This window comes from Heteronotia binoei, chromosome 18, assembly GCF_032191835.1.
Source record: "Heteronotia binoei isolate CCM8104 ecotype False Entrance Well chromosome 18, APGP_CSIRO_Hbin_v1, whole genome shotgun sequence".
NCBI classification, from domain to species: domain Eukaryota; kingdom Metazoa; phylum Chordata; class Lepidosauria; order Squamata; family Gekkonidae; genus Heteronotia; species Heteronotia binoei.
In genome coordinates, this window is record NC_083240.1 from 27852836 (window position 1) to 27860781 (window position 7946).

The following is a 7946-nucleotide window of genomic DNA, read 5'->3' on the forward strand; positions in this document are numbered from 1 at the left end:
AACGCTGCGATTGTAACCCAGAGCAAGGAATTTCCTGAGCTCTAAATGTCAACAGATGATGTCTTTCTAATCCTGATCGGCTCCTTCTCCTGCTTGCAAGGGGAAAAGACCCTGGCTCAGCTAGCAAGCCTCACTCTTCCCTGCTGGGAAATTTCATTTCATTTCTTTTATTTGCATTTATTAAAACACCCGTAGCCCGCCTCCCCAGCCACCCCTTCCAAAGAGGGCCCAGGGCTGCTCACGTCTGCCAAGGAAAGGAGGAAGACAGTTCAGAGCCACAAGACGGGGGACGTTATTGCTTGGTCAAAACAAACTAGGGTTGCCAGGTCAGACTCAGAAATATCTGAGGACCTTGGGGGTGGAGCCAGGAGCAAGGTAGTGACAAGCACGATTGAACTCTGAAGGGTTCTGGCCATCACATTAAAAGGGACCACACTCCTTTTAAATGCCTTCCCTGGAAATAATGGAGGAATGGGGGCACCTTCTTTTGGGACTCATAGAAGTTGACCCTCTGGTCCAATCTTTTTGAAACTTGGGGGGTGGGGATGGAGAGACACCAGGTGCTATGCCCCCCAGAGCCACAGAGACTCACAAATTGATTTTCTATTATACTCTATGTGGACCGGTCTCCACACATGGTATAATGGAGTGCTCTCCTCCCCCCTCCCACTTTCTGCTAACCCTGAAGTGGGGGGAAGGCCTCCATACCAGGGGATCTCCTGCCTCCAGCTGGCAGCACTGGGAAGATAGACTAGAGAGCCAGCTTGGTGTAGCGGTTGTGTGCGGACTCTCATCTGGGAGACGAGAACCGGGTTTGAATTTGCACTCCTCCACATGCGCCTGCTGGTGTGACCTTGAGCCAGTCACAAGTTCTCACAGAGCTGTTCCTCTCCAGAGCAGTTTCTGTCAGAGCTCTCTCGTAGGGTATCTGTTGTGAGGAGTGGAAGGGAAAAGGAGACAGTAAACCACTCTGAGTCTTCTTTGGGTAGTGAAGGGAGGCATATAAATCCAATCTCTTCTACTGCTACTACTACTGCAGGGGACTACAGTACACCACAGGGAGAGACTTTCAGCTCTTTGTAATAAAACTGGGGCGGGGGGGAGGCACTCCCAGCAGTGACAACTGAAATGTCACAAATACAACTTAGTTCCATCTGGGAAGTGTCACTCTAGACCAGGCCCCAGGAGTAAATCAAGCTGAGCAGCCCCCAAAGGTGGCACTGCATGGGGGCTCTGCCCCCTGACTTCCAGTCAGGCCCTCCCCAACTCCCAGGGGGCCCTCCAGGGTGCAGCCTGCTTTTTATTTTTACTATGGCTGAGCCAGCAAAGTGCCCTCAGTGGCAGCCAGTACTGGGAGAGCTGAGCAGGGCACCGTGTACTGCAGCAGCCAAACCAGCAGGTGAAGGGGAGGGAGGCTGAGGAGTGGGAGGCAGAGGAAGCCACGTGGAATGGGCCAGGGCGGGAGGGGAACAGATGGAGCTGCTGGCTGCAAAGCGCTGGGGTGGGGGATAGGGAGGTGGAAGGAAAACCACCTGCTTGCATGCCAGATGCACTCCCTTCTCGAGCCCAAAGTTTTAGGGTTTTCTGCCTCGACTTGGCCAATTTCAGAACCTCCAGCTTTTGCCCCTACCCTAGAAAGCTTCTGAGAAGTGGTAAGCCCTGCAGTGGATGGGAAAGGGTGCTCTCTGACTTTTTAAAAAGCCCCCCAGCCTTTAAAATCCTGGCTACGGCCCTGAACTGCATCAATTCGGACTTGGCCAGAGGCACCAATGCAGTGTGCTGGCTCTCTCACTGCATAGGGAACTGGCGAGCTGACACTGGTCACTGTTGTCACTGAAGGGTCCAAGCCAAGCAGCCCCTGCAGTGCTGGCAAAGAACCCTGGGCTTGGCTCTGCTTGTTTCTGGCTACCAGCAACCCACCAGGGGAGCGCCCCTCCTGGATCGTTTCCTGTAAGTTCAACAGCCAGTCTGTCCTTGAGAAAGTATCTCAGCTCGCTCTGCTGCTGGTTTCCACCAGGGAGGGATGTACATCGGGGAGTGTATCTCCATAGCAATCAAAATGCAGGCTATGACACTGTTGCCAGACTCCAAAAGAGGAGACCCCAGAGCTGGGAATATTCTGCCCCCTCCCCAACGCTTTCCCCCTTCCTGTATTTTGTCACCACTGTAGGAGCCAGCATTCTGCTCTCCTTTAAGGCCATCCTTCCTGCCCTCCTGTTCCTTCTTCTGGACAGGTCGTAAATCCAGACTGAAAATAACTACCGGCTGTGCTTCAGACCTTGTGAAATATTCATTCATCTCTCCGGCTCCCTGCCTCCCTCTTTCCCTGGCTCCTGAACCACCATCTCCTGCTAAGAGATGATGAAGCAGGTACTAATCGATGTTATTGATCTGAGCAGGCCCAAGCTGGGTAAGAGCTGATGGAAGTGGGTATAAACTATGGATCCCCCTTGGGGATGTTGCACTTTGGTTTGGCCCCCATGTGACTTGCAATTGAGGCCTTCAGGTTTCCCAGGCGGCGCAGAGTTGGGGCTACTTGCTGATATGGCTTTGAAAGGGGGTTAGGCAACTCCATGAAGCAGGGACCAATGGCTGCTGGCCACGGTGACTGAACAGAACCTCCAGGCGCTAGGGATGCCAGCCTCCAGGTGGAACCTGGGGATCCACCTCTTCACCTGGGGATCCCCATCTCCAGAGATCGATTCTCTTCCACTAGAGAAAATGGCTGCTTTGGAAAGTGGACTCTGTGGCGTTGTACCCCACTGAGGTCCCTGTCTTCCTGAGGTTCCATCCCCAAATCTCCAAGAGTTTCCCAACCTGGATCTGGATTCACTAATCCCCCCATCCCCTACTGGTGGGTAAGACGAAGGGCAGATACCAGTTGTGAGCAATGTTCCCTCTAAACTGCAGAGTCTTGTGAGCAAAAATTCTACTTTGTGAGCTACTGGCATCAGAGTTGTGAGCTGCTGCATAAATGAGTGTGCTCTGGGGTCATCCTTCCTGAGCTAAGACAAAAATGTGAGAGCTGGAGGCTAAAAATTTGTAAGCTTGCTCATGCTAGCTCAGCTTAGAGGGAACACTGGTTGTGAGTAGGTTTGCCAACTCTGGGTAGGGAAATTCCTGGAGATTTGGGGATGGAACCTAGGGAGGGAGCATTTTGGGGAGGGGAGGGACCTCAGCAGGGTATAACATCATGGAGTCCACCCTCTAGAGTTGCCATTTTCTCCAGGGGAACTGATCTCTGTCATCTGGAGGTCAGTTATAATTCCAGGAGATCCCCATCTGGAGGTTGGCAACAACCCTAGTTATGAGGAGAAAACAACAAAGGAAGACTTAGGCGTTGAGTTCCTACTGATGGGCCTTCCAGGGCCATGTGGCAGGTCACTGTATGAAGCAGGATAGTGCCGAAGACCTTTCTTTTGATCTTCGGGGCTTTTCTTAAAATGTTAAACTGAATCAGAGAGCAGCTGAATGCTTCCGTTACAACTGAGACGGAAGAATTCCTCCGTTCCCTCCGGAGTGATTGGGAAGAAGTAAAATCAGATAAATCATGCAGAGATGCAGCAGGCAGCCTCCTCCCCCCAGCAGCTTTTAATTAAAGTTATTTCTCAAGGCTTCCTGTTCCTGTACACAACATGGAACGATTCAGGCTTCAGCGCTCGGTTCTTTCTAAGGCTCCACAGGGACGACAGCACCTGGAGCCAGGCTGAATCCGAAGCTGCCTGGTTTGGAGTGATTTTACACCTCCCTTCAGAGCCATTAACACCTCATTAACACATCCTGGGGCTGTTTCAGCATACAAGGGAAACTGCATTTGTTGCAACCTGCAGCATCTTGGTTATGCAACACAGGCTGCAACAAATACAAGAACTCGTGGGCATTCGATGAAATTGCTGAGCAGACAGGTTAAGACGGATAAAAGGAAGTACTTCTTCACCCAAAGGGTGATTAACATGTGGAATTCACTGCCACAGGAGGTGGTGGCGGCCACAAGTATAGCCACCTTCAAGAGGGGTTTAGATAAAAATATGGAGCACAGGTCCATCAGTGGCTATTAGCCACAGTGTATGGAGCACAGGTCCACCAGTGGCTATTAGCCACAGTGTATGTGTGTATATAACATTTTTTGCCACTGTGTGACACAGAGTGTTGGACTTGATGGGCCGTTGGCCTGATCCAACATGGCTTCTCTTATGTTCTTATGTTCTTAAATGTATTATGTGCAGGGACGGAAGGAAGCCCCTATGGGCCCAGTAGGGTAAGGAAGGAGCCAAACTGGTACTCCACTCTGAGTCCTCTTGCCAAGACAGTACCAGTAAGACATTTACTTTTTACCAGGGCTTTCTTTGTAGCAGGATCTCCTTTGCATATTAGGCCACACACCCCTGATGTAGCCAGTCCTCCTGGAGCCAATCTTCCAAGAGCTTACGGGGCTCTTAGTACAGGGTCTACTATAAGCTCCAGGAGGATTGGCTACATCAGGGGGTGTGGCCTAATATGCAAAGGAGTTCCTGCTACAAAAAAAGCCCTGCTTTTTGCCCCGGGCAGGGCCAGTCCTGCCACTAGGCAAACTAGGCGATCACCTAGGGCGCCGGCCGTCCGGGTGCGCTGAAGTGGGTGCCTCCATGTTATCAGTGCAGGGGGGAGCACCAGAAGTTATCCTTGCCTAAGGTGCCAGACAGTCTAGGGCCGGCCCTGGGTAATGGGTAATGCCTGCAGCGAGTTTTGAACTGGTGAACAAAAAGATGTCGGGCAGATCTTCAGGCCACAGCCCACTCTCCCACTGCTGGACCAAAGAAGGAACTGCAGAGACTTACATTCCTGCATCGTTTCCTTGAACACACATGAAGCTGCCATATACTGAATCAGACCATTGATCCATCAAGATCAGTATTCTTTTCTCAGACTGGCAATGGCTCTCCAAGGTCCCAGGTGGAGATCTTGCACATCACCTGTTACCTGCTCCATTTAAGCTGAAGATGCAGGGGAAGATGCAAGAGCTCTACAGCTACCCCCAAGCAGATGCTCTGCCAGATGCACATCACCCACTACTTGATCCTGTTAACTGGAAATGCCAGGGATTGAACCTGGGACCTTCTGCACGGCAAGCCGACGCTCTTCCACTGAGCCACAGCCCTTTCGATGGAGCCTCTTTCTCAGGCCTTGAATTCGGCAGGAGCTCACAGAAGCGCAGCTCCTGAATCTTTCTGAGGGTTCGCCCTCCCCCCCCCCCACCTAGTCCACTGAATAGTAGGTGCACCTGTAATCCCTGGATGAGTTCCACCACCTATTTTTCTACGAAACAACCCCTGCTCTCTCTCTGATGTTTTCACCCCCTTTCTGCCCATAGCTGTGTTTTTCTAGTAACTGGAGGTGAGCAGAACCAAGACTGTGAGGTGGGGTTCATATTGTGATTCTTATCACTTTTTGCTGTTTGTTCCTGAACAATGGAAACCAAACATTAATTTATGAATTGTTGGACTAAGAGCTCTACAGCTACCCCCTTTTGCATCTTTCTGTCTGTCTTTCATCCACGTAAGTGTACTGACTCATGGCTTATTTTGAAAGGCTTTTATTTATTCAAAACATAAATGTATGAAGGAAAAATGACAACCTCGGAATATGCACACTGTATTATTAACAAAGGAATTATATATAAACACTTCCTTAGATTTCCCCTCAACCCCAGATTACATATATTTACAGGGGTGCCTTTGTTTTATTGGTCTAGGCATGTGACTGTTCAAAGCTGCTTCTATCGGTCCATCTTTCCATCCTGAGCATCTCTCACACTCTACTGCTCCAGTTTCCTTAGCACTGTTCTGCCATCCTAATGACTTCAACCCGCCGTAGACTTGGCTTACATTGAGAAGCTGAAAAGCAATTAAATTCTACAGAGTCAAGAATATTTTACACACAAAAAAGGTCCAGAATCTAGCACCCCAACCCCCCCCCCCAACAACCTTACCCCCCTGGAGAATTCTATGACTGGGAGCAGGGTTTTTTTTGTTATTGTTTATTTTTAATGCCCCAACTTGATGTGAGGAGGACAAAATATTGGGAAGAAGAAGAAATTGGATTTATATCCCATCTTCCACTCTAAATCTCAGAGTGGCTCACAGTCTCCTTTATCTCCCTCCCCCCACAACAAACACCCTGTGAGGTGGGTGGGAATGAGAGAGCTCTCCCAGAAGCTGCCCTTTTCGACAACTCTGATGAACCGTCATGGATTAATAAAACCTCCATACCCAGAGGCAGTATACCTTTACAGGGGAGTCAGCAACAACAGGAAGTGGGTTTGGTGTCTGTGACCTGCTCATGGGTCTTCTGGTTGGCCAAGGTGTGAAAAGGGATGCTGGATTAGTCAGTTTGATCCAGCAGGGGTTTTCTAATGTTATTACTAATAGGCATACATTTCCTTTTATGTGTTATTGGCTCTGTTGTTTACATGATTGTTGGCTGATCTAGGATCGTAATAACAAAACTGAATTTTTATTTTAAAAAATGCTTTCAGTGATGTTTGGAGGATCTTAAAGTTCATTTTCATCACTGCTGCTCTGCAACAGCTTGCATTTCTGGCACTGACACCCCCCTCAATGTTTCACTCGCTGTGCAATGGGAGGTTGGAACTGGAGGGAGTACTTTTTATAGATTGCAGCCACAGAGTTGTAATTTAAATGGGAATCAGCGCAGAGAGGGAGAGATAGAGAGGGGAGGGATGGTGGCTCAGTAGTAGAGCATCTGCTTGGTAAGCAGGAGGTCCCAGGTTCAATCCCCAGCATCTACAACTAAAAAGGGTCCAGGCAAATAGGTGTGAAAAACCTCAACTTGAGACCCTGGAGAGCTGCTGCCAGTCTGAATAGACAATACTGACTTTGATGGACCGAGGGTCTGATTCAGTATAAAGCAGCTTCATATGTTCATATGTCTGGGCTAGGGCCTTCACTCCTGCATTTACTTGCTCCAGAGGAGATGGCAGCAGAGGAAAGCTTTATCCAGACACTGCTGAGGCAGGCAACCCAATCAGAGGAAGGAAGGAAGGAAGGAAGGAAGGAAGGAAGGAAGGAAGGAAGGAAGGAAGGAAGGAAGGAAGGAAGGAAGGAAGGAAGGAAGGAAGCTGCACCTGGGACCAGGTGAGCTGCACCTGGGACCAGGCCAGAGGAGGAAGCCAACAGCAGCTTTGTTCTAACATCAGATAGTGGGATTGCTCTGTCAACTACTTTATACCTTCTGGCAGAACCTAGTCTCTTGGATCATCCAGTCCTCACTTAGCTAATAGATGTAATACCACTTTCTGCCTATATTCTGTGGGTGGCGCTGCATCATATCAGAGTGGAAGCCCTCCCTGGACAAGTTACCAGGCTGGTGTATGATGAAAAGTGCCTAGATCTCATCCCAACAGTTTGAACCTTACACTGTAACCAGGCCAGCGATGGCAAGCTTGGGGAAGTGTTGGCAGGCGACTATTCTCACTTCCCAGCTTCCTGTCTTTCAGTGGCAGCAAGCCAAAGAAACAAATGTGTTGTCAATCCTCCCTGGAGTTTCAACAGCACTGTGAATTCACAAAAGGAACCCAGGAAGAGGTCAGGCAAAGCTTTCTGGTTCGATGCGTTACTGTAGTTCGGTCAGCTATGGGTGGGAAAGATGGATTCTGAAAATGAAGCCAATTTTGTAGTAATGCGCTTCTCTCACAGGGTTGTTGTGAGCTACTTTGGGGGAGAAAAGGGGACACAAAGATAGGTAGACAGATGCTTCTGGACTTTATTTAGGACGGACAGACAGACAGACAGATAGATGGATAGATAGATGGATAGATAGATAGATGGATGCTCCTGGGCTTTATTTAGAATCAGCTCTCTTTATTTAAGAGCTTTCTTGGAAAGTATGTGGATAAAAGTAATCCTTTTACCGAGAGTCCTCTCTGTGCTTATTGCAGTGATGTCATG